General features: G+C 38.2%; 1 long non-coding RNA gene and 1 other non-coding gene across 2 annotated transcripts in view; one reads left to right on the top strand and one right to left on the bottom strand.

Moving 5' to 3' along the window:
- Positions 1–21,965, top strand: part of LOC131381710 (uncharacterized) — a 96,960-nt gene that overhangs the window by 10,406 nt on the left and 64,589 nt on the right. The window lies entirely within an intron of this gene.
- Positions 840–1,053, bottom strand: LOC116457181 (small nucleolar RNA U3). Its single transcript, XR_004244944.1, has one exon. It is a non-coding gene; the product is annotated as a small nucleolar RNA U3 (small nucleolar RNA).

Below are 21,965 nucleotides of genomic sequence, written 5' to 3'. Positions count from 1 at the left end.
TATTCTTATGAGGACAGGAAACATCATAGAATTATTGCAACTCTCTCAGGGAAGGAGACTATGAGAAGGGATTGTCCACTTTTATCCACATCTAGGACACCATGCCCAGCCCTTCTTGCCTTCCTCCCACCTCAGCCCAACAGGCTCCAGTCTATTCCAAAGAGAAATGTCTAACAGAATGAGTTAAGTATCAGTCACCTTTGTAAAAATACCAGCCTGGTCTGCTAGATCCTTTTCTGCTTGGGGACCTCTTCAAATGCTGCTGATTATCTTAACTCTGTTGTCATGTTCACCACTCTCGCCATTTTATCTGCTCCCTCTAGACCTCATGGGTTTATGTTTCTTCCAGAGAGCTTTCTAAAGAGACAAATAACATCAATCATCTGCCTATTAAACCAGAGGAGATTTATTGTTAATAGCCAAAATTATATTAATATATTAATTAGTAATACTTAATGATATTAGTTAATTAAGTATATCAAGAATGCTATACTTGCCAGCAGAGACAGCCTGTCAGTGGCTTCAGGCTGTCAGCATTCTTTTGTGTCACCCCTCTCTTATCTTTGCTGTATAACTGTCAGTGGGTGCAATAGCCAAACTCAGGAAGACATCCAGGGAAAGTGATTTCAGAGACTGGTAGGAATGGGATATTAGGAACTGTGGACGATAACACTGAAAAATCTGGTAGTTTTTCTTTTCTTTTCTTTTCTTTTTTTCTTTTCTTTTTTTTCTTTTCTTTTCTTCTCTTTTCTTCTTTTTCTTTCTGTCGGTCTGTCTCTCTCTTTCTTCTTTGTTTCTTTCTCTTCCTTTCTTCTCTTTCTTTCTTGCTTTCAATAATAATCACTCAGACTGCGTCCTTTCCCTTACTGTCCCAGAGGGAGACAAAAACGATCATCAGTGGCAAATGCTACTTGCAGCAAAGCAACACCAAGACCCGGCTTCACACTCAGGACAGAACACTGCATGTCCTCCTCATGGTTGCCGGTGTTCTACAAGTTCAGAGGAACTTCTCTAGTAATGAACTATAGAAATGATCTCTGAAAGTATAGTCTTAAATCTAGTCATTTCTTTTCTTGAATCACAGTCAGTATTTCTACTGACCAGAAATTCTGTCACTCAAATTGACCTGCAGATATGAATATTAGTAAGTCTAAGTGTGCAAAATATGTGTTCCTCTCATTGCTAGCAAGCAGAGAGAAGTGATAAAACAGCTCTTGACACAATGTAGAAAGTAGGAAAACTCCGAGACTGGCTAGTGACAAAACTTTAAGGATGTTTCCTGCCATCTCTTTACCCAAAAACAAGAGATATTTTCCTGCTCATAAAGGTCAGGTGTTTGTGTCATTCTAGCATTCAGTTTTTGTGTCTGTCCAAGTGTGTGTAGGCTAAGTGTTTGAATCAGGCTTTGAGAAGTTTTATAAAATTCTGCCAGATCATGATCCATGAGCATAAGGATTATGCTGGTTTGTCGACCAATGCATTTTACACCACCCAGCGCAGTGCCTGATATTTAGTAGGCCCTCAATAGACACTCCTTCCACAAACAAATAAGTGAAAAAAATCCATGAATGGAACACCCTTTGGAATATTTGCTAGGCTTCTACATGGAATGCCTTTCCAGGTCTTTGCAAAGCAGACTGCTTCTCCTTTTTCCAAACTTTTCCAATATTATCTTTTAGAGAAGATTTTCCTGAACGCTTCTTTTTTTTTTTTTTTTTTTTTTTGAGATGGAGTCTCACTCTGTCACCCAGGCTGGAGTGCAGTGGTGCAATCTCGGCTCACTGCAACCTCCGCCTCCCAGGTTCAAGCAATTCTCCTGTCTCAGCCTCCCGAGTAGCTGGGATTACAGGCACGCACTACACACCAGGCTAATTTTTGTATTTTTAGTAGAGATGGGGTTTCACTGTGTTTGGTCAGGCTGGTCTCGAACTCCTGACCTGAGGTGATCTGCCCCACTCAGCCTCCCAAAGTGCTGGGATTACAGGCATGAACCACTGAGCCCAGCCTGAACCCTTTTCTTTTTCTTTTTTTTTTTTTAATGAAGTCTCGCTATGTGCCTAGGCTGGAGTGCAGTGGTGTGATCTTGGCTCACTGCAACCTCCGCCTCCCGGGTTCAAGTGATTCTCCTACCTCAGTCTCCCAAGTAGATGGGATTACAGGAGCACACCACCATGCCTGGCTAATTTTTGCATTTTTGATAGAGATGGAGTTTCAGCATGTTGGCCAGGCTGCTCTTGAACTCCTGACCTCAAGTGATCTGCCTGCCTCAGCCTCCAAAATTGTTGAGATTACAGGTGTGAGCCACTGCACCCGGCCCTGAACCCTTCTTTAATATGACGTCAACCCACCCTGATCAATCTCAACTTTCATCCTGTTTTATTTTGTTCATAGTTCTTATTATGATCCAATTACTTTTTTGTGTGTTCATTGACTAGCTTGTTTAAAATATAAATTCCATGGGGCAAAGACTTTGTCTAGTTCTTTGGAAGAACTGTGGTTCCTAGGATAGTGCCTGGTGCATGGTAGGCTCCTAATAAACTTGTTAAATTAATGAATTTTTTTAAATGAAAGAATATATTCCTCTAGGTGTACCCTAAGGAAAAAGAAGTTTGCAACAAAAGCATTTCTTTTTTTCTCATCTGGTTTAGAACTGGGAATCCTCTATTCCTTTCATCCCTCTTTTGTGTTAATCACATTCCTCAAAACGTTTCTGTGGTTTCTGATATCTAATTGCCTTCTGCCTTCCCCTACCAATTCTCTCCCTATCCTTTGCTCTGACAGAGCAACTTGTTTCCTCCTGTGGTATTACTTGCTCTTACCATGCTGTTAAGAGATCAGCAGCTCCAGTGAAAGGACAACCTTGATGGGCAGAAGGCATCAATATATTTTGAATCACTCCACTAAAAGGTTTCTCCGTGTGGTTTCCACATCAGTTCCTAAGAGAACTGGTAACTAGTTACATATGCCCTACCTCTCCCACTCTCCAGTTTATCATTCAACATTCACAAACATTCCCACTCTTGAGCCTTGAGCCCTCTTAGACCACTTGGCCTCACTACCACATGCTTCAGTAGCCCTCTTTCATCACCTTAGCACCCAAAATGGTTCTTACTTTTCTTGTAGGGCCTTCGTTTTCATTTAGGTCAGTCTATTACTTTATCAAAGATGGAGGTCTACCTTCTCTTTCTTTAATTAAAGTCAATCAATATTTAAAGTATGTTGGGGCCTCCATAGCTAAAGTTCTTTCTACAGCTTCTGATATATTTTCATATTTAAATCAACTGGGAGGAATCTAGAATTCCCTTTAATAGTGAGTGGCACGTTTATTTACACAAACTTTTCATGATCCCTGGTCTGCCACAGACTCCAAGAAGAGGAGGAGTTTACCATTTCTTATGTCACCAATTCTAACCATTAAAAATTAGCTCAAAGTTCACCATAAGAAGTGTAGTGGACAAACATCAAACTGACAGATATATTCACCCCATGTCTTGAGAATCTCCAAGGCCATCCTTATAAATGGTTTATATTGTTTGTAGCTTGGTTTTTTCTTCACAAAGATTGTATGTTAGAGGACGAAGCATAATTTTTTGGTTTTCAGTTGAACACATCACAAGTCAGACCAGTATTATACAACGCACTGCTGAGCTAAAAACACAAATCTTGGTATGACTTAATAAAGCAGGTCTCACTTTTGTGTCCATCTCAACATACCTAAACGATATAGTATACTCCTATAGTTAATGGTAACCCATTATGGCAGTGCTTCCTGTGTAAGGAACAGCTTGAATGATTTATTCAGCTAATTCTTATTCTCTGCCCCCTCCAAACACACACATCTCATACAGAACTGAAATATGGAATGAATCTTTATTTATCTACCCTTACTACTGAATAAGGGTATAGTTGTTATTTGGTATTCTTTGATTCCTGGCATGTATAAAATAAATACTCAAGTACCATTACTTGAACAATTTTGTGAGCAAAAGCCACATGCCACACAGTATCTGTGAGACTTGTAACCGAATGACACTTTAACACTTTAGTTCATGATTTTAACAAGCTACTTTTATGTGGTAAGAAAGGTCAATGCTTTTATAAGACCAAAAGCTTAAATGCTGCAAAAAAGAAGTTTGAACTGGAAAGGTGATGGCAAGTGCTTCATGCCCAGAAGAGATCATCATTTGAAAAATAAAATCAAAACAATAATTGCTTGAAATGAATAATGAAATTGTGAGAATGATTTGGCTCATTTCATGTCATTGTCATAATGAGAAGGCACTATCAAAATCACTCAGGGAATTTTTCCATTGAACACATACCTCTTCTCTCCAGCTTAGTATATCCCCATTTTCCAAACTCTATGTGTTTACTGAAAGATTTTCCAAGTGATCATAGAGGCTCCTTCATTTCTACTCCTTCTCTTGGAGTGAGCATTACAAATTCCAGTTGGCATTAAGGCATTAGATGATTAAATAGAAAGTCTGAGTGGCTACTTTGAGGCTATATAGCATATAGAAGAAAAAAGACGACCTCAGAATTAACAAATCTGCAAATATAGCAAAGCAGCAAAAATTTATTAAAGTTCATCACGTTCCAGGTAGCACATAGTGAGCACTATTCGTGTGCTAGCTGGTTTATTAATTTATTCTCTGTTTATTCATGCAACAAATATCTATTAAGTGCCTAAAACAAGTGCTGTGTATACAGTGATATTCCAAATAGAGTTAGTGTTTGCTGTTTTACAGAATTCCCCAGCGGGAGTAAACTCCAGCTGTCCATAGTGGTGACACACTCATAAGCTCATTAGTGTTTCCTTATTGGCTATTTGTTTTTCCTTGACCCAGTCTCCTATTCCTCTACCTGTGTTTCCGGGACAACCTTCCAAATAATAACTTGAATTCAAGTACTTATATGAAGGTTTGCTTCTGGGAGAACCTGAACTAAGATACCAGGTGAAGTGTACCTCAAGCAGAGGGAAAGGGAGATAAGAAAGCTCTAATCCTGGCCAAGAGCTCAGCATAGAGGGGCAGAGGAAAGGCAGTGTGGCCAGAGCACAATGAGCAGGGGAGTGCTGCAGGGGAACTGAAGGGAGGAACAATGGTCAAATGATGTGGGAATCCTGAAAGCTGAGGTATCACTTTCTATTGTTGTAACAAATTACCATAAACTTTGTGGCTTAAAACAGCTTAAAGTTATGATCCTACAGTTGTGGAAGTCAGAAGTCTTTCTGGGCTAGAATCAGAATATTGGCAGGACTGTGTTCCTTTCTAAAAGCCTAGAGGAGGATGCCTTTTCTGCCTGCCTTTTTTTGCTCATAACCCCCTTCCATCCTCGCAGCCAGCAGTGGTAAGTCGGTTCAGTCCTTCTGACAATCCATCACTCTCTCTACTGTTCCCCTCTTACACTTCTGAGGATCCTTGTGATTACATTGGGCCTGCCTTGATAATCCAGCCTTCTCTCCTCATTTTAAGGTCAGCTAATTAACAATTTAATTCCATCTGGTACCTTGATTCACCTTTGCCATGTGACCTAACATATTCACAGGTTCTGGATCTTTGGGGGACACTGTTGTGTCTACGTTAACCATGGAAAGGAGCTTGAATTTTTCAAAGAAAGAGAGAAACCAATGGAGAATTGTAAGCTGGAGAGTGACAGCATCTACTCTGTGTTTTTAAAACATCCTTTTTGGCTCCTATGTGGTGAATCAATTGGAGGATGACAAGAGTGAGAATGGGAGGATTAATTAAGAAACTATTGCAAAATTTAAGGGACAAGCAGTGGTAGAGGACTAAGATGATGGTGTCAGAGCTTTTTGGAGATTCAGTGAACAGAATTTGGTGAAGGATTAGATCAGGGCCAAAAGAAAGAGGAAGGTTTCAAAAATAATTCCTAGATATCTCTCTTTAGCATTTGAGTGAATGGAGATGATGGTTTACTGACGTGGAAACATTGGTTTAGAAACATAAAACATTCAGGTTTCAACCAGCTTATTTTTAGATGCCCGTGAAATATATAAATGAATATAATCAAGTGTATATATATGAGTTGGGAATTCAAAACTAAAGTCTGGATTAAAGATATACATTTTGAGCCACAGTCATAAAGACAGTATTTATCACCAGGGAATTAGTGCAGTCACCACAGATGAGAAAAAGAGGTGAAAAATGAACAGGACAGGACCAGTCTTTTAGGCGTAATACCATGTACTCCTGGAAATTATCTGCTCATTCTGCTATTCATTGCTTGTCTTCTCCTCTTTCTATTTTTGCTCTCTAGAACTTCTATGTGCTGTTTCAGTCTTCTCATTCCATACCACGTGTCTCTGATCCTTTTATATTTTCCATTTATTTCTTTTTGGATGTCTTTTGGATAATTTTCTCAGCTCTGTCTTCCAATTACATAGTATTCTGTGCCTAATCTACTACTTAACATACTCATTGAGTTGTTTTTTTTTTTTAATTCAGTGACTATACTTTTATTCCAGAAGTTCCATTTGGTCCTTTACAAAACTTGAGTTTCCTGTTCTCATATTTTTCTTTTCTTGTCTATTTGTTCTACACCTTCCTTCATCTTATCAAACATTTAAATTTTTCTTAAAGTCTCTTTTAGAACGCTTAATTTTTTTAGTTCTTGGGGGTACAAATGCCCCCATTTGTCATCTGCTATTTATTCCCCAGAGTGATTCATTTCCTTGAGTGTTTTGTGATGTCTGTGAGATCTATCCCAAGAGGGCTTATATTTGGTGGAAAGTTTGTGTACCCTGAGCTGTGCACATTTTTCTCCACAGTTGTTTTTGCTCTGCCTCACTTAGCCCCTGGGAGTGTACCAGCTATGTATTAGTTTTAATGTGAAGAGCCTAAGCTTAGACATTATTTTTCATGGCTTGGTTTTTTCTTCCAAAGATTCCAAGCTGACAGCATATTTTTTGCCTCCTTTCCAGGCTGGGAGGATTGGGGTTTTCTATTGCCCTTTTCACAGAGTTACGAATGGCTGGTTTTAGACTTGATAATCACATGCAAAGAGTTTGTGGCTGGACCCCTAAACCAATATTACCTATGGGAAGTAGAACCCCAGCCACAGCAATAAAGAATATATTCCAACCATTAGTCAATTTTTTAAAAAAAGGTTTATTGAGGTATAACTGATATACAAAAAGCTGAATGTTTAATAGATACAATTTGATTAGTTTGGACATAGGCATACACCCATGAAATCATCACTGCAATCAAAGTAATACACATGTTCATCACCTCCAAAAGTTTTCTTGTGCTTCTCATTTGTTGTTTCGTTTTGTTTTGCTCTGCTTTTTGTTGCTGTGAGAACACTTAACATGTGATTTATCCTCTTAACAATTTCTCCCAGTTATATTAAGGTATAATTGACAAATAAAAATTTTATATATATTTACAGTATACAATGTGATGTTTTGACATATATATATATAGACAGATATACCTTGTGAAATGATTGATTCAAGCTACTTAACATATCTATTGCCTCACATATGTTTTGGTCACAAGATCCACTCTCTTAGCAATTTTCAAGTATATAATATATTATTATTAACTATAGTCACCATGCTGTACAATAGTTCTTTAGAACTTATTTATCAGTTTAACTGAAAGTTCACACCCCCTTTATCCAACATGTTCTCATTTTCCCTCCTCTGCCTTACCCCTAGCAACCACCATTCTACTTTCTGCTTCTACGAGTTTGGCTTTTTTAGACTCCACATGTAAGTGAGATCTTTCAGTGTTTGTCTTTCTGTGCCTGGCTTATTTCACTTAGCATAATGTCTTCCAATTTTATCCATGTTGTCACAAATGGTAGGATTTTCTTTTCATACGGCTGAATTGTATTCCATTGTGTATTTATACATCTTCTTTTTTCATTCATCCATCAGTGGACACTTGGGTTCATTCCATATCATAGCTATTGTGAATAATACTGCAATGAACTTGGGAGTGCAAATATCTCTTCAACATACTAATTTAATTTCTTTTGGATGTATTCCTAGAAGTGGGATCTCTAGATAATATGGTGGCTCTATTTTTAATTTTTGGAGGAACCTCCATACTGTTCTCCATAATAGCTGTGCTAATTTACCCACCTTCAACATACTAATTTCATTTCTTTTGGATGTATTCCTAGAAGTGGGATCTCTAGATAATATGGTGGCTCTATTTTTAATTTTTGGAGGAACCTCCATACTGTACTCCATAATAGCTGTGCTAATTTACCCACAAATGTACAAGCATTCCCTTTTCTCCACATCCTCTCCAACACTTGTTATCCTTTGTCATTTTGATAATAGCTTTCTAACAGGTGTGAAAAGATATCTCATTGTGATTTTAATTTGCAATTCCCTGATAATTAGTGATGTTGAATGAATATGAGTGATTCATGTATGTGCTGGCCATTATATATTTCCTTTTGAGAAATGTCTTTTCAGGTACTTTGCACATTTTTAATCAGGTTGTTTGTTGCCTTGCAGTTGAGTGGTTTGAGTTCCTTACGTACTTTGGACATTAGCTCTTTATCAGAAATATGGTTTGCAAGTACTTTCTTCTACTCCATAGGTTGTCTCTTTACTCTGTTTATTGTTTCCTTTGCTATGGAGAAGCTTTTTAACTTGATTCAATCCCATTTGTCTATTTTTGCTTTGTTGCTTGTGCTTTTGGGGTCATATCCAAAAAATTATTGCCTAGACCAATGTCAAGAAGCTTTTCCTCTATGTTTTCTTCTAGTAGTTTTACAGTTTCAGATCTAATGTTTAAGTCTTTAATCCACTTTCAGTTGATTTTTGTATGTGGTATGAATTAAGGGTCTAATTACATTCTTCTGCATGTGGATATCCAGTTTTCTCAGCATTTATAGTCCTTTCTCCATTGTGTGTTCTTGGTAAGTTTGTCAATGATCAACTGACTGTAAATAAATGAATTTATTCCTGGGTTCTTTCTTCTATGTCATTGGTCTTTCTTAACAAATTTTTAAGTTCATAATATAATATTGTTAACTATAGGCACTATGCTGTAAAGTGTATCTCTAGAATTTATTCATCTAAAACTTTATCCCATTAAACAACCCTCTCTTTCTTCCTCCCCCTAGCCCCTGGCAACTACCCAAGAAGGAAGAAGGAAAATGAGCTCTGTTTGGAGATTACATAATTTTACATGTAGAAAACCCTAAATACTCCAAAAAAAAAAAAAAAACTATTAGAATGAATAAGTGAATCTGGTAGTTATAGGATATAAAATCTACACACAAAAATCAGTTGTATTTCTATATACTAACAATGAACACCTAAAAAGGAAATTAAGAAAACAATTTCATATAATAGCATGCTTAGGTATAAAGGAAACCAAGGAGGTTAAAGACTTATACACTGAAACTTTAATTCTTTTACATCTAGCTCCACTATGCTACCTTTGAGCTCCCTCTGTGGTAAATTTCCTCTCTTAGTTTACTGCTTGGCTGTGTATCCAAGAATTCTATGACTGGGTTGATTAAAAATCCCCAATTGTTAAGTTAGAAACATCAAACAACTTTGATTTTTTAATAACTGCTACCAATTGTGTTGTATCCAATCCTTTTTCCTACTGGACATCTATCAGAAACTTTGAAAACTCCTCAATCTGATGTTATCACTTTTCAATTAATAAAATGATCTCATTTTTACTAGTTCTTATCCTTTTTCATTACAGAATTATAATCTCATACCCACAGTTCTTACCTTTCCTGCTAATGTGATGAAGCCAGCTTGAGACAGCTCACAAAAGCCTAGTGTGCACATCTCTTTCCAACTCAAAGTTCAGTGATGTGCTGTTGGAGCTTGACATTGGCCATGATGGGAGTATTTACACTATGGCAATCATCAAACATTACAAGTCACATTTTCCTTCTAGAGAACCAGTTGTTAAACATTTACCAGCACACCATTGCCCCGTCCCCTCAAGACTACAGATGTGGGTCCATTGCCAGTTTCTGTGTGAAGGGTGTTGAAGGGTAGGAAAAAAATATCATGGACTTAGTCTCCTATTGCTCATCCCATCCCTCCTCTGTGGCTAATAGTCTCATTTTGGTGCTGGAAGAGGGCTTTCCATTGCAAGTTAAATGTTTGCTTCTGTACTTCAATATGTCCTTTATGTGAACTTCTATATTGGTGGTCATGAATTTGTCATCACATTTCTGTTGGTCATCACAACTGACCTAGGCCTTTGTCTAGGTCTCAGGTAAGTGAGGCCCAACAGGTCCTAGTGATGTAATACAATCTCAAAGAGATTTCAAGGTACCATCCAACTCTTTAAGACTAGGTTACATATTTAAACTGATCCAAACTGAGTGCATCCCACCTGAATTCCTCTAATACACACATCTCTTTGCCTCATGTTGGAGAGAACCATTTTATGATGCAGCCATCATATTTTTGTACCTTCTTTTCCCAACACTGGGCCTGCAAACTCAAATGGGATCTATCTTCCTTTCCTTTCAGGAGGCAGTCCTTTTAGCTTTGCTTCCCAAACATGAAACCATGCTCTTTTAGCAATCTCCAACCATGGAGCAAGGTTTGAGGTCCCCTTCATGCATATAGACATCACAAGCAATTCTCTGTTTGCAAATGCTGCTAACCCTAAACAAAGACCCTATTGCCTTCCCCAGTTCTCCTCTTATATCTCTCTTGGGCAATAGCATTCTAATCTATTTGGTCTCTCTCCCATGTGAGGACAAATATCCAGTCTCATGTTAAGAATAAGATTTTCTTTGATGTGGTCCTGGAAGAATGTGGACACTTTATTTTCAATAGGGCACTGTTTCTGTTTACCACACCTTATTTCAATATCTGTTACATGTAATCTAGTAGCTCATGTTTTTTGAGCAGTGGGCATTGGACTTTACATGAACTCAGTCTCAGGAGAGAAAGTCAAATTTTACTTCTATTTTATTGAATTCTGTATTGTTTGACTTCTAATATCTGATATGGTTTGGATATTTATCTCCCCAGATCTCATGTTGAAATGTCATCCCCCAATGTTGGAGGTGGCCCTTTGTGGGAGGTGGCGGGTCAGGTGGGCAAATCCCTCATGGTTTGGTGCTATCCTCACAGCAGTGAGTGAGTTATTGCACGATCTGGTTGTTTAAATGTGTGTGGTATCTTCCCCCTGACTCTTGCTCCTCCTTTTGCTATGTGATGTGCAAGCTCTCGCTTGGCCTTCTGCATGGGTAAAAAGCTCCCCAAAGCTTCTGCAGCAGATACTGCTGCCATGCTTTGTATACAGCCTGCACAACCATGAGCCAATTAAAACTCTTTTCTTTATAAATTACCCAGTCTCAGATATTTCTTTATAGCAATGGAAGAATGGCCTAATAAAATATCAAGCATCTTTTACTTTTATAAGAAAAAACTAAAGTAATAACATGTTCTTAATGCATCTGTCACCAAAGAGTAAAAGAAAGCAGCCTAGAGGTATTTTGTGTTTGGAAAAGAAGACCTAATATTGTAATTCTAAAAACAAGATATTGTATAAAGTGAAATGCTAGTTGTCATGTTTTGGCCAAGTCAAAAAGTGGGCTAATTTTTCAATATAAAGTTATATAGTACATACACTTGGGATTCCACATTTTAAAAAATTGCTCCTTATACTTTTTCTTAGCCAATTCTTACATATGAAAGAGAAAACAGACGATTTAATTATGTATAAAAATTTTAAATTGCTGCTGAAAAAGTCTAGAAAGAAAATTACAGTGGTGGTGGTAGTGAAATAAAAAATGAATGGAGAATTTGATAGGAAAATCATGGATTCTGTACAGACCTTAAATCTTACATGTAAAATAAAAGTGAATTTAAGATAAAAAGAAAGGAAAGAAAGTCAAAAAGCCTTTTATACTATCAGCAAAGATTTCTAAGACATGTCAAAGAGAGAACATTGGTTTCATAAGCTTAGATCAGTGGAATGAAATGATACAAATGCCTCACAGAATGACAGTTTTAATATTAAGCTGCTATTGTACTCATTAGAATAATGCTAGCTTTTATTACAAATAAGGCAGAAATGTATTCTGGCCTGAAAGTAATATAGACATATTTGTTAGTTATGCTTACTAGATGGGTGAAGAAAGGCTGATTGACACTTTACAACACAATCATTCAGAAGTACAGAGTGATGGAAGCTTTGTTGTTTTCAACAGATATTTTCCAGGGTCATCCTGAGACTCTTCTCTATCCCAGCCAGAGGGAAGAGGAGGAGAATGGAGCTCTCTTTATGAAAAAGTTTATATGGTCCAGGACTATGAGTGGAACTTTTTTCTATTCATGGTCCCTGGCTAAAGCTCAGTCACAAGAACACTTTAACTGCAAAGGAAATTAGGAAATATGCCCTGTTTCCGGGGAGGAGAAAATGGATTTGATAAGCAGCTAGCATCAATAAGTATAAACTAGAATTGTCTCCTCTGTAGATTGTTTAAAACAGAATAGCTCTTCATCTAATTGCAATAATTATGTGTGTAGTCCCACTTAAAAGTACGGACGTCACCAAATGCCCTCTAAAAGACCCTAAAGTTCTCTAATTTTTGGAAAGATGCTTGTATTTTTGGTTTTTTAAAGAACACATAGAGGAGGTACAGGTATAAAGATTATGAATGAAGCAATGGGAAGTTAGAATTTCATGTTGACAGGGGATGTGGAAAGAGAAAAGTTATGGGGAAACTTTATAGCAAAAAAAGTGGGAGGGTATAGGGAAAGGGAAGGACATGAAAAGTAAGGGAGAATCCTCTTATTATTCTGTGATATGCTGAGAAAATATCAAAACAAGAATGAACAGAGTTCCAAGAAGTTACAAGAAAAAAATCACAACCAACTCAGTACCACTTATTCCTAACTTTATAAAGTTAGAGCAAAAAGATTTGTGGACAGAAACATGCACAGGCTCACAATGGAGAAGCCTCTACAACACTGGCCTCAGAGCTGCCCTGGGGAGTCAGCAAGTCAGAGCTGATGTTACTGAGACCCAATAATTGCTTGTTGCAACAATTTGAGAGTCCTTACCTGATACTTTTATTTGATTTTAATTGTTTCTCTTTCTGACTCCGGAGTCCAAAGCAAATAAGGCACTTGATAATTGCTTTAAAAAGTTTCGCTTCCTCAAATAATACGAGTTTCTAGCTTTAAAAAAATCATAAATCTTGGGGGTAGATGCACAAGGAGTCTGCATTTTGCATGTGACTTCTGGATTTGCCCATATCCTTGTTTGTTTAGAACACTGACATGATGATGCAAAGCCACACATACCCTTGTTAACAAAGATCAGTAAAGCTGCTGATACAAGCTTTTTATTAACTTCTGAAGCCAGGTGTTTATCACGTCTCCAGCTGCTCAGCTGAAGGCTTATTGCAGGGCATATCTGCTACTTTGTTTTGGTTAGGCTGGCATCCAAATGATTACATTCCAATGGGATCAGGAAAGACCGTTAAAATGGATCTTCAGTGAGAACATTGTTTACTATCTTTTTTTTTTTTTATTTTTTGAGACGGAGTCTCACTCTTTCGCCCAGGCTGGAGCGCAGTGGCGCAATCTCGGCTCACTGCAAGCTCCGCCTCCCAGGTTCACGCCATTCTCCTGCCTCAGCCTCCCAAGTAGCTGGGACTACAGGCGCCCACCACTACGCCCGGCTAATTTTTTGTATTTTTTTTAGTAGAGACGGGGTTTCACCGTGGTCTGGATCTCCTGACCTCGTGATCCGCCCACCTCGGCCTCCCAAAGTGCTGGGATTACAGGTGTGAGACACCGCGCCCGGCCTATTTACTATCATTTTGCAACCCTGTTTTCGATTGAGAAAGCCAATGTAAGCTAACAGAACTGCAGTCTTATGGCCTGGACATCAACTGAATGTTTGCAGGGCCCACGAAATGCATTTTGATTCCTTCTGCAAGAAGAAAGCAAAATGTAGATGAAAGATAATGACTTCAGTTTGACACTCCTTTGCATCTCCATTAGCTCAAAGATAGCTGACCCAAACTTTACCTTTAATGTGTGGTCAATAGCAGTCACTGGAGTCAAAGTTAATGTTTTAGTATCATGACTTGGCTAAACTGCATATGACTTTTGCCCCAATTTTTTTTTTAGTAATGATTCAATTACCCTGCCCTCTGAAGACATGTAATATAAAGAAAAAACCTATATGCTATTGACTACTGATGATTGAAAGATAGTTGTCTGAGGACCCACAGAAGTTGGAAAAGGATAAAGGAACTCCACTCAGACAGAAAATTTATTATTTTAATAATCTTCAGTTTAGAGATCAGATGGATACATACATGAGCTCTATACATTCATCCACAATATATAAATTGCTGTGTGTGGTTCTTTTTATTTTTAATAAATAATTCTTGAAATAGCCACCTTCAAAGATGGTTCCCAATGATCCCCACTTCCTAATATTCATGATCTCTTACAGATTTCTCCTTTTTATCATATTAGGTCTGTGTGAACAATAAAATACGGCAGAAGGTATAGTGTGATAATTTTGAGACTAGATTATAAAAGACACGGTGGTTTCCGGTAAAGAACAGGGTCGCACTACACAGTCTTTTGATGTGACTTCAGCAAGATCAAAGCTGGTGCGTGGAGTAATTGTTTAATGCTTATAAAGCCTTTCCTAAGGGTGTGTCTCACAGATACTCTCAAGCAATAAATTTAAAACGCTTAAGAGTTTTGTCTTATAGTTGTCTCAGCAGAAGACAAAGGTAGAGAAGGACTTTTGTCAAAGATGTTTGTGGCTGTGGCTTTTATTTAATGGAGTGAATCCCAGTGAGTTTCACAGAAATCTCACAAAGTATTTAAGATTATCATATTCACAGAAACACCACAAGCTTGGACTATAAGGGATAGAGACACTACAAAATGAAAAATAGGCTTTGGATTTCCACATTTGTACAAGCAATAAGGAGAGTGAAAAAGCTACTCACATGTGAACACATGCTACTTATTATGAGGAAATGAAGGATGACTCAGAGGGTAGACTTGAGAGATTAATAGCTTGGGGCTAAAAGCCATAGAGGATTATTCCCAGGTATAAATCCTAATCAAGAATCTGCCAACTTGTGCCTGGCTGATTTCATAATTGCTATAATCTGGAGACTCCTGTGCTTCTTATTTCCTTCTTTATAAATGTCAGTATCAGTTGTCCTGTGCCTGCCCCTGTTGTGTATTTCATGTTTGGGGGAAAATAACTTGCTTCTTTTGTTTGTAAATCTTTGGATTAAAATGAACAGTAATCAAGAATCTACAGTTAAAGAGCTACACACAATAAACCTCTTTCACAACTAAATCATATTTAAATGATGATATTCTGGACTCTGAAATCATACTGTTATTGGATGAGATTTGGGGACTTTTGGAGGGAGGGAGTGTATTCTGTATGTGGGAGAAACTTGATTAATTGGGGGCTATAGAACAGATTGTGGTAGCCAGCCTTGAAGACGGCTGCAACTATCCATTCCTCCTAGTATTTGTGCCCTTGTGTAACTCCCTTCGACATTTTATCAGGGTTGGTGTGTGTGACCAATAGAACATTGCAGACCTGATGATGTGTTACTTCCAATGTTAGGTTTTTAGAAGAAGTATCATAGATTTTGCCTCTCTTAACCATTTGCTCTGGGGGAAGCCGGGTGCCATGACATGGACAGTCCTATGAAGAGGCTCATGTAGATAGGAACTGAGACCTTCTAACAGCTGTATGGGTGAGCTTAGAAATGGGTATTTCAGCTCCAGTCAGGTCTTCAGATGACTGCAGTCATTGATGACATTTTGATTATAACTTCATGAGATACTCTGAGTCAGAACAACCCAGCTAAACCATTAACACATTTCTGACACACATTCCGTGAAATGCTAAATATTTGTTGTTTTAATACAGTAAGTATGGAATATTTGCATGTAAAAATAGATAATCTACTATTAGGTTGGTGCAAAAGTGATTGTAGTTTTTGCCATAGAGAGTAATACAATTAAGAAACACTATTTAGTTCACATTGTATCCTGAGTAGCAGTTAACCAATTGTCCTATGCTTCAGCAATTATCCCTAACATTACTTGTTCTAAAATATTATTTTATCTAAAGGTAGAGTATTATGACTATGGAAGCAGTCCAGTCTAAGAATGCAATTATATTCATTACCACCATGAGGAACTTGAATAAGGGAAAGTGGTAGCCATTCTCAGATCATAAGTTTTCTTTCCAAGCAATATTTCAAGTTATTTTATTTGTTTTTGTCCTCTCAAATGATAATAGATGTAGCAATAAGTTTTACCTCTTATGTATTGTTGAGTTTCTGAATATGCAGATAGTTCTGATTTTAAAGCTCAACCTGACATAACCTGCTATTGGAGAGGAACTCTGATTAGGTTACATGGTACCAAGCAAATAAAATATGAAAACGAGAAGGAGAAGTTAGTTTGAATTATTATAACATAGATCTATTGTATCCTGGAGACACTGGCAAGGGATATCATTGGCATACGGATACACAATGTGAAAAATCTAATCATCACTGAAGATAGCGATATTTCCTTAAAACTTAATAGAATAGATTATGCATCACATTTCATTTGTAGGTTAATACTAAAAGCAGTTATTCAATTAAAAATTTTGGGGTTTTGACTGATTTTTTATATCTGTAGGTTCACAGAATAAACTTATTTGGTCACTCTTAAAAGTGTGAAATGGATAAAATTTTTTTCAATTAGATATGTTTATATCCGTTGCTCTTTTGAGGCAAGGTGTATTTGGTTGCACAAATACAAGTGTAGCCTATGTTCTCTATACAGTCTAATTTGTAAGGCCCAACAAAGGTCAGTTAGAAAAACAAGCCATTATTCTTTACCTTATGGATTTGAATTTATAAAGATTGGATGCTGAGAACTTCCTCCTCTTCCTCCTCTTCTTCTTCATGTACTTTCTTTGATGGCAGAGTAAACTGCTATCAGATGGACGAGGTGATAGGTAGAATAATGGCCTCTCAAAGATATGCTTGGCCAAATCCTCAGAGTCTATGAACATGTTACATTACATGGAAATGAGGCACTAAGGTTGCAGATGGAATTAAGTTTGCTAATCCATTGACCTTAAAATATAGAAGCTGTGGCCAGGCATGGTGGCTCATGTCTGTAATCCCAACACATTGGGAGGCCAAGGTGGGAGGATTACTTGAGCCCAGGAGTTCAAGACCAGCCTGGGGAGCATAGTGAGACCTCATGTCTACTAAAAATTTAAAAAAATAATTAGCTGGTTGTGGTGGCAAGTGCCTGTGATCCCAACTACTCAGAAGGCTGAAATGGGAGGGCTACTTGAGCCTTGGAAGTTGAGACTGCAGTGAACCAAGCTTGCAACACTCTACTCTAGCCTGGGTGACAGAGTGAGACCCCGGAAGAGGGAGGTATAAAAAGGAAGTCACACTTTCACAATATGACAGAGACTCAATTTGCCATTGCTGGCTTTGAAGACTAAGGAAGGTGATATGGTTTAGCTGTGTCCCCACCCACACCTCACCTTGAATTGTAATAATCCCCACATGTCAAGGATGGGGCCAGGTGAAGATAATTGAATCATAGAGGAGGTTTTCCTCCATACTATTCTCATGGTAGTGAATAAATCTCACGAGATTTGATGATTTTATAAACGGGAGTTCCCCTGCACAAGCTCTCTTGCCTGCCACCATGTGAGATGTGCCTTTGCTTCTTCTTTGCCTTCTGCCATGATTGTGAGGCTCCTCCAGCCATGTGAAACTGAGTCCATTAAACCTCTTTCCTTCATAAATTACCAAGTCTTGGGAATGTCTTTATTAGCAGCATGAGAACAGACTAATACAAAAGGGGACCATGTAGGCAGCCTCTAGAAGATGGAACAGGCTCTACTGGTGCCTCCAGAAAAGAATTCAGCCTGCTGACACCTCAATTTTGGTTCATTGAGATGAATGTGGAATTTCTTACCTGAAAAATCATAAATTTGTGTTGTTTTAAGCCACTAAATTTGAGATAATTTGTGACAAAGAAATAGAAAATAAATACAGATGCTATCAGGATATTGTAGAATACCAACACTTGGGGAAAATAAACAGGTTCTAGCCACATAGCAGACAGACAGTAACACAGCCAAACTTCATGCCAATCACTTTGGATTCTGGATAAACTGTTACAGGCCTTTACAGTTTATATAACTAAGCTTTAATGAAAGAAAACAAAAATCTGTTGGATTGAAATTTTAAAAAAAAAGAATTTAAAACCAGGGAAGAAAAAAGCCCATAATTCGTGGGAATTTGAACCAGATACAAGTTCTCTATGAGTAGTGGTAACAAAATGTTCCAAGAGAAAAAAAGAAGAGAGAAGTTAGCTTTAATGTTAGCATACAAGGGAAATTTTTAAATAGTGGTTGACATGAAAGCTGGGAACTGAAAGAGGAATGAAATTTCACCAAGTTGATGAGGGAAAGAAGAGCGTTGCAGACAGAAAGTGAAGACATTTGGCATGAGGATGAAAGGTGTATTCCAAAAACTACAGTGTGTTTGGTGTGGGATGACCTAGAAGCTTATTATTGTTTGTTAGTTTTTTGTTTGTTTTTGTTTTGACAGGGTCTCACTCTGTCACCAGGCTGGAGTGCAATGGTGCAATCACAGCTCACTGCAACCTCTACCTCCTGGGCTCAAGTGATCCTCCTGCCTCAACTTCCTGAATAGTTGGGACTACAGGCATGCACCATCATGCCCAGCTAATTTTTGTATTTTTTGTGGAGATGGGGTTTCACCATGTCTTGAACTTCTGAATGCAAGCCATTCTCCTGCCTTAGACTTCCCAAAGTACTGGGGTTACAGCCATGAGCCACCATGCCCAGAAACCTAGAAGTTTAAGAGGAAAAGTATATTGGCTCCAGATTATGCAGTCTTGGATGTCTTGCTAAATAGTTTTGACTCTATTTTTATAGGCCAAAGGTAACAAACCAGAAGCCATCAGATGTGTTTAGTTGGCTTCATAGTGCTTTTTTTGGTATGTATTTAGATTATTATCATTATTTGTAATTTGAATTACAAAAATTAAAACATTACAAAGACTGGGAGAAAGACCTGACAGAAAATTCTAGACATCCAACTTCTCTGTGGAAAACAAAAAACAAACAAACAAAAAACCTAAAACGTAAACAAATGATTTGACCATCTTGCCACATTGGGTCTCACTGCAATTGGCTAGAAGTGAGTAGTTGCTGACCCCTTAGTCTGGGCATGTATTCTTCAGTCCACCACAGTTTACAAACTCTCTTCTTTCCCTAATGTATTATATCTGTCCATTTCACCACATATTTGTACCTGCTGGACACCCCTAGACATTTGTGTTTGTAACTCCTGCTGTAGGCACGTGATTACCATTGAAGGATTTTTTTTTTTTTTTGAGACGGAGTCTCGCTCTCTCCCACTCTGGAGTGCAGTGGCGCAATCTCGGCTCACTGCAAGCTCCGCCTCCCAGGTTCTAGCCATTCGCCTGCCTCAGCCTCCTGAGTAGCTGGGACTACAGGCACCCGCCACCACGCCCGGCTAATTTTTTGTATTTTTAGTAGAGATGGGGTTTCACCATGTTAGCCAAGATGGTCTCGATCTCCTGACCTCCTGATCCACCCGCCTCGGCCTCCAAAGCAGATTTGATATTTAAAAATCCTTCAGGGCAGGCGCGGTGGCCTGAAGGATTTTTAAATATCAAATCTGCTTTGGAGGCCGAGGTGGGTGGATCACCTGAGGTCAGGAGTTCAAGACCAGCCTGGCACCATGGTGAAATCCCGTCGCTACTAAAAATACAAAAAAATTAGCTGGGCATGGTGGCGCACGCCTGTAATCCCCACTACTTGGGAGGCTGAAGCAGGAGAATCATTTGAACCCAGGAGGTAGAGGTTGCAGTGAGCCGAGATCATGCCACTGCACTCCAGACAGGGTGACAGAGTAAGACTCCATCTCAAAAAAACAAAAACAAAAATATTTGCTTTGGGAAGAAAACCTTGGTAGCAATGTTAAGATACCCTCTGCATTCCTGTGGTACATTCTATGTATTTCTGTATTTTTTTCACTGCTTACATACCTTTATTATTTTTAAAAAATCATTTGGACATGGATAGCTCTGCAAAATACTTCTCCCATCCCAAAACTTCAAATCCTTTCCACATGTCCTCTATAAAGAGACAAAATATTTATTCTTCGTGCCCATTTGAGTCTAATTTTCAAAAACATTTAAGATTAAAAATCAAATATTATTTTTCTTTCCAGAACTTGTTAGTAATTTTAAACCACAATGCAACATACTTAATGGCATTTCTTTTTTAAAATTAGCTTATTAGACGATTTTATGAGAAAAAATCAATTCAAGGCCTCAGGGAGAATATTATATTCTCTGTTTCTGAAAGTAAAGGACATTGAAAAACACTTTTGCTCCTCTGGAGTTTGTGATTTCAACGTAACCAACAAACACAGCACACAGATTGACTTCTTACTTAATATTAGGCATTGTTTTGCTACTTTTGGACTGCAGCTGAAACGCCGTCTAAACTTGAAAAGGGTGGGTGAGTGGAAGTCCAGCACACAAGAGGGTCGAGGCTGGGGACAGCCGAATGGAAGCTTTCTGAGCAGTGGGGTAAGAAGAGCTCAATCCCAAGATGCCCCCTCATGGCAGGCTTGTTTGGGGTGGAAGACAGTTTGTTGCACTTACAACACTGAGTTACAATAATCTGTTTATGTTGTTTGTCTTCTTTGCTAGGCAGTCTTTTTTTTCTCATCTACCTGTGATTCCCTGTTACCTAGTGTTGTGTTTGGCAAGTAGTAGATACTTAATATTTATCAAAATGCACTGAATGAAGGATAAGAATGGGTAAGACACTAAAGGCAGAATGATCAGTAGGTGGAATATGACATCATCCTAGTGAAACAGGAAGAGAACCTGAATTAGATTGAGCCTATGACCAGGATAAGAAGAATATCACTGTCAAAGATATTCAGAAAATATAATTTTTTGGAGGGTTCTATGGTTTGAATATGTCCCCCAAAGTTCATGTGTTTTAGAAATTTGATCTCCCATGCAGCAGCAGTCTTGGGAGGTAGTCATCAGGGCATAATGGCATAATGGTCATCAGGGAACTAACCTCATGAATGGATTTATGCCGTTACGGTAGTAGTGGGTTTGTTATTACAGGCCTGCGTTGCTTAGAATGAGTCTGGCCCCCTCTTGCTCTCTCTTTCTCATTCCTCTGCCTTTCCTTCTCTCCTTCTGCCATGGGATTATGCAGCAAGACAGTCCTTACCGGATGTTAGTCCCTTGACCTTGGACTTCCCAGCCTCTAGAACTGTGAGATATAAATGTCTGTTGACTATAAATTACTCAGTCTATGCTATTCTGTTATAGCAGCACAAAATGGACTAAGACAGAGGGTAAAGGAAAAGAAGAAATAAAAAAATGGCTCTTAAGTCATCATCATACCATATGGGATGACTTCTCATGATCTATTATTTACCAGTCCAAAGAGAGTGAGTAATTATCCCATCCAAGGACTTGAGCCTCCCCTATTCCATGGAGCATATAGTCACAAAATTTTTCTACTGGGAGGCAGTTGAAAAGCTCCAGGCTACAGATTGGAAAACCTGGATTGATCAAGTCTCAATTCTTCCCTTTACTTATCTATGGGTCTTGTACAAATAAACAGCCTCTTTGATGTTCAGTTTCCTAATCTGTAAAATTATGGTAGCCTAACACTGCTCTAATTTATTAATATGGCTATGAGAGGATAAACCTAGCTTATCTGAGTGTATTTTGTAAACCATGTTATGTTATACAAATATGTTACATGCCAAGCTCTGCTAGTCACTAGGGATACAAAAATAAATAAGGCATAGACCTTTAACTACACAGTTTAAAAGAGACTTTTAAAACATAGTGACTTTTT

Source organism: Hylobates moloch, unplaced genomic scaffold (genome assembly GCF_009828535.3).
Source record: "Hylobates moloch isolate HMO894 unplaced genomic scaffold, HMol_V3 SCAFFOLD_17, whole genome shotgun sequence".
Classification (NCBI taxonomy): Eukaryota; Metazoa; Chordata; class Mammalia; order Primates; family Hylobatidae; genus Hylobates; species Hylobates moloch.
This window is presented reverse-complemented; position numbering and strand designations above follow the sequence as displayed.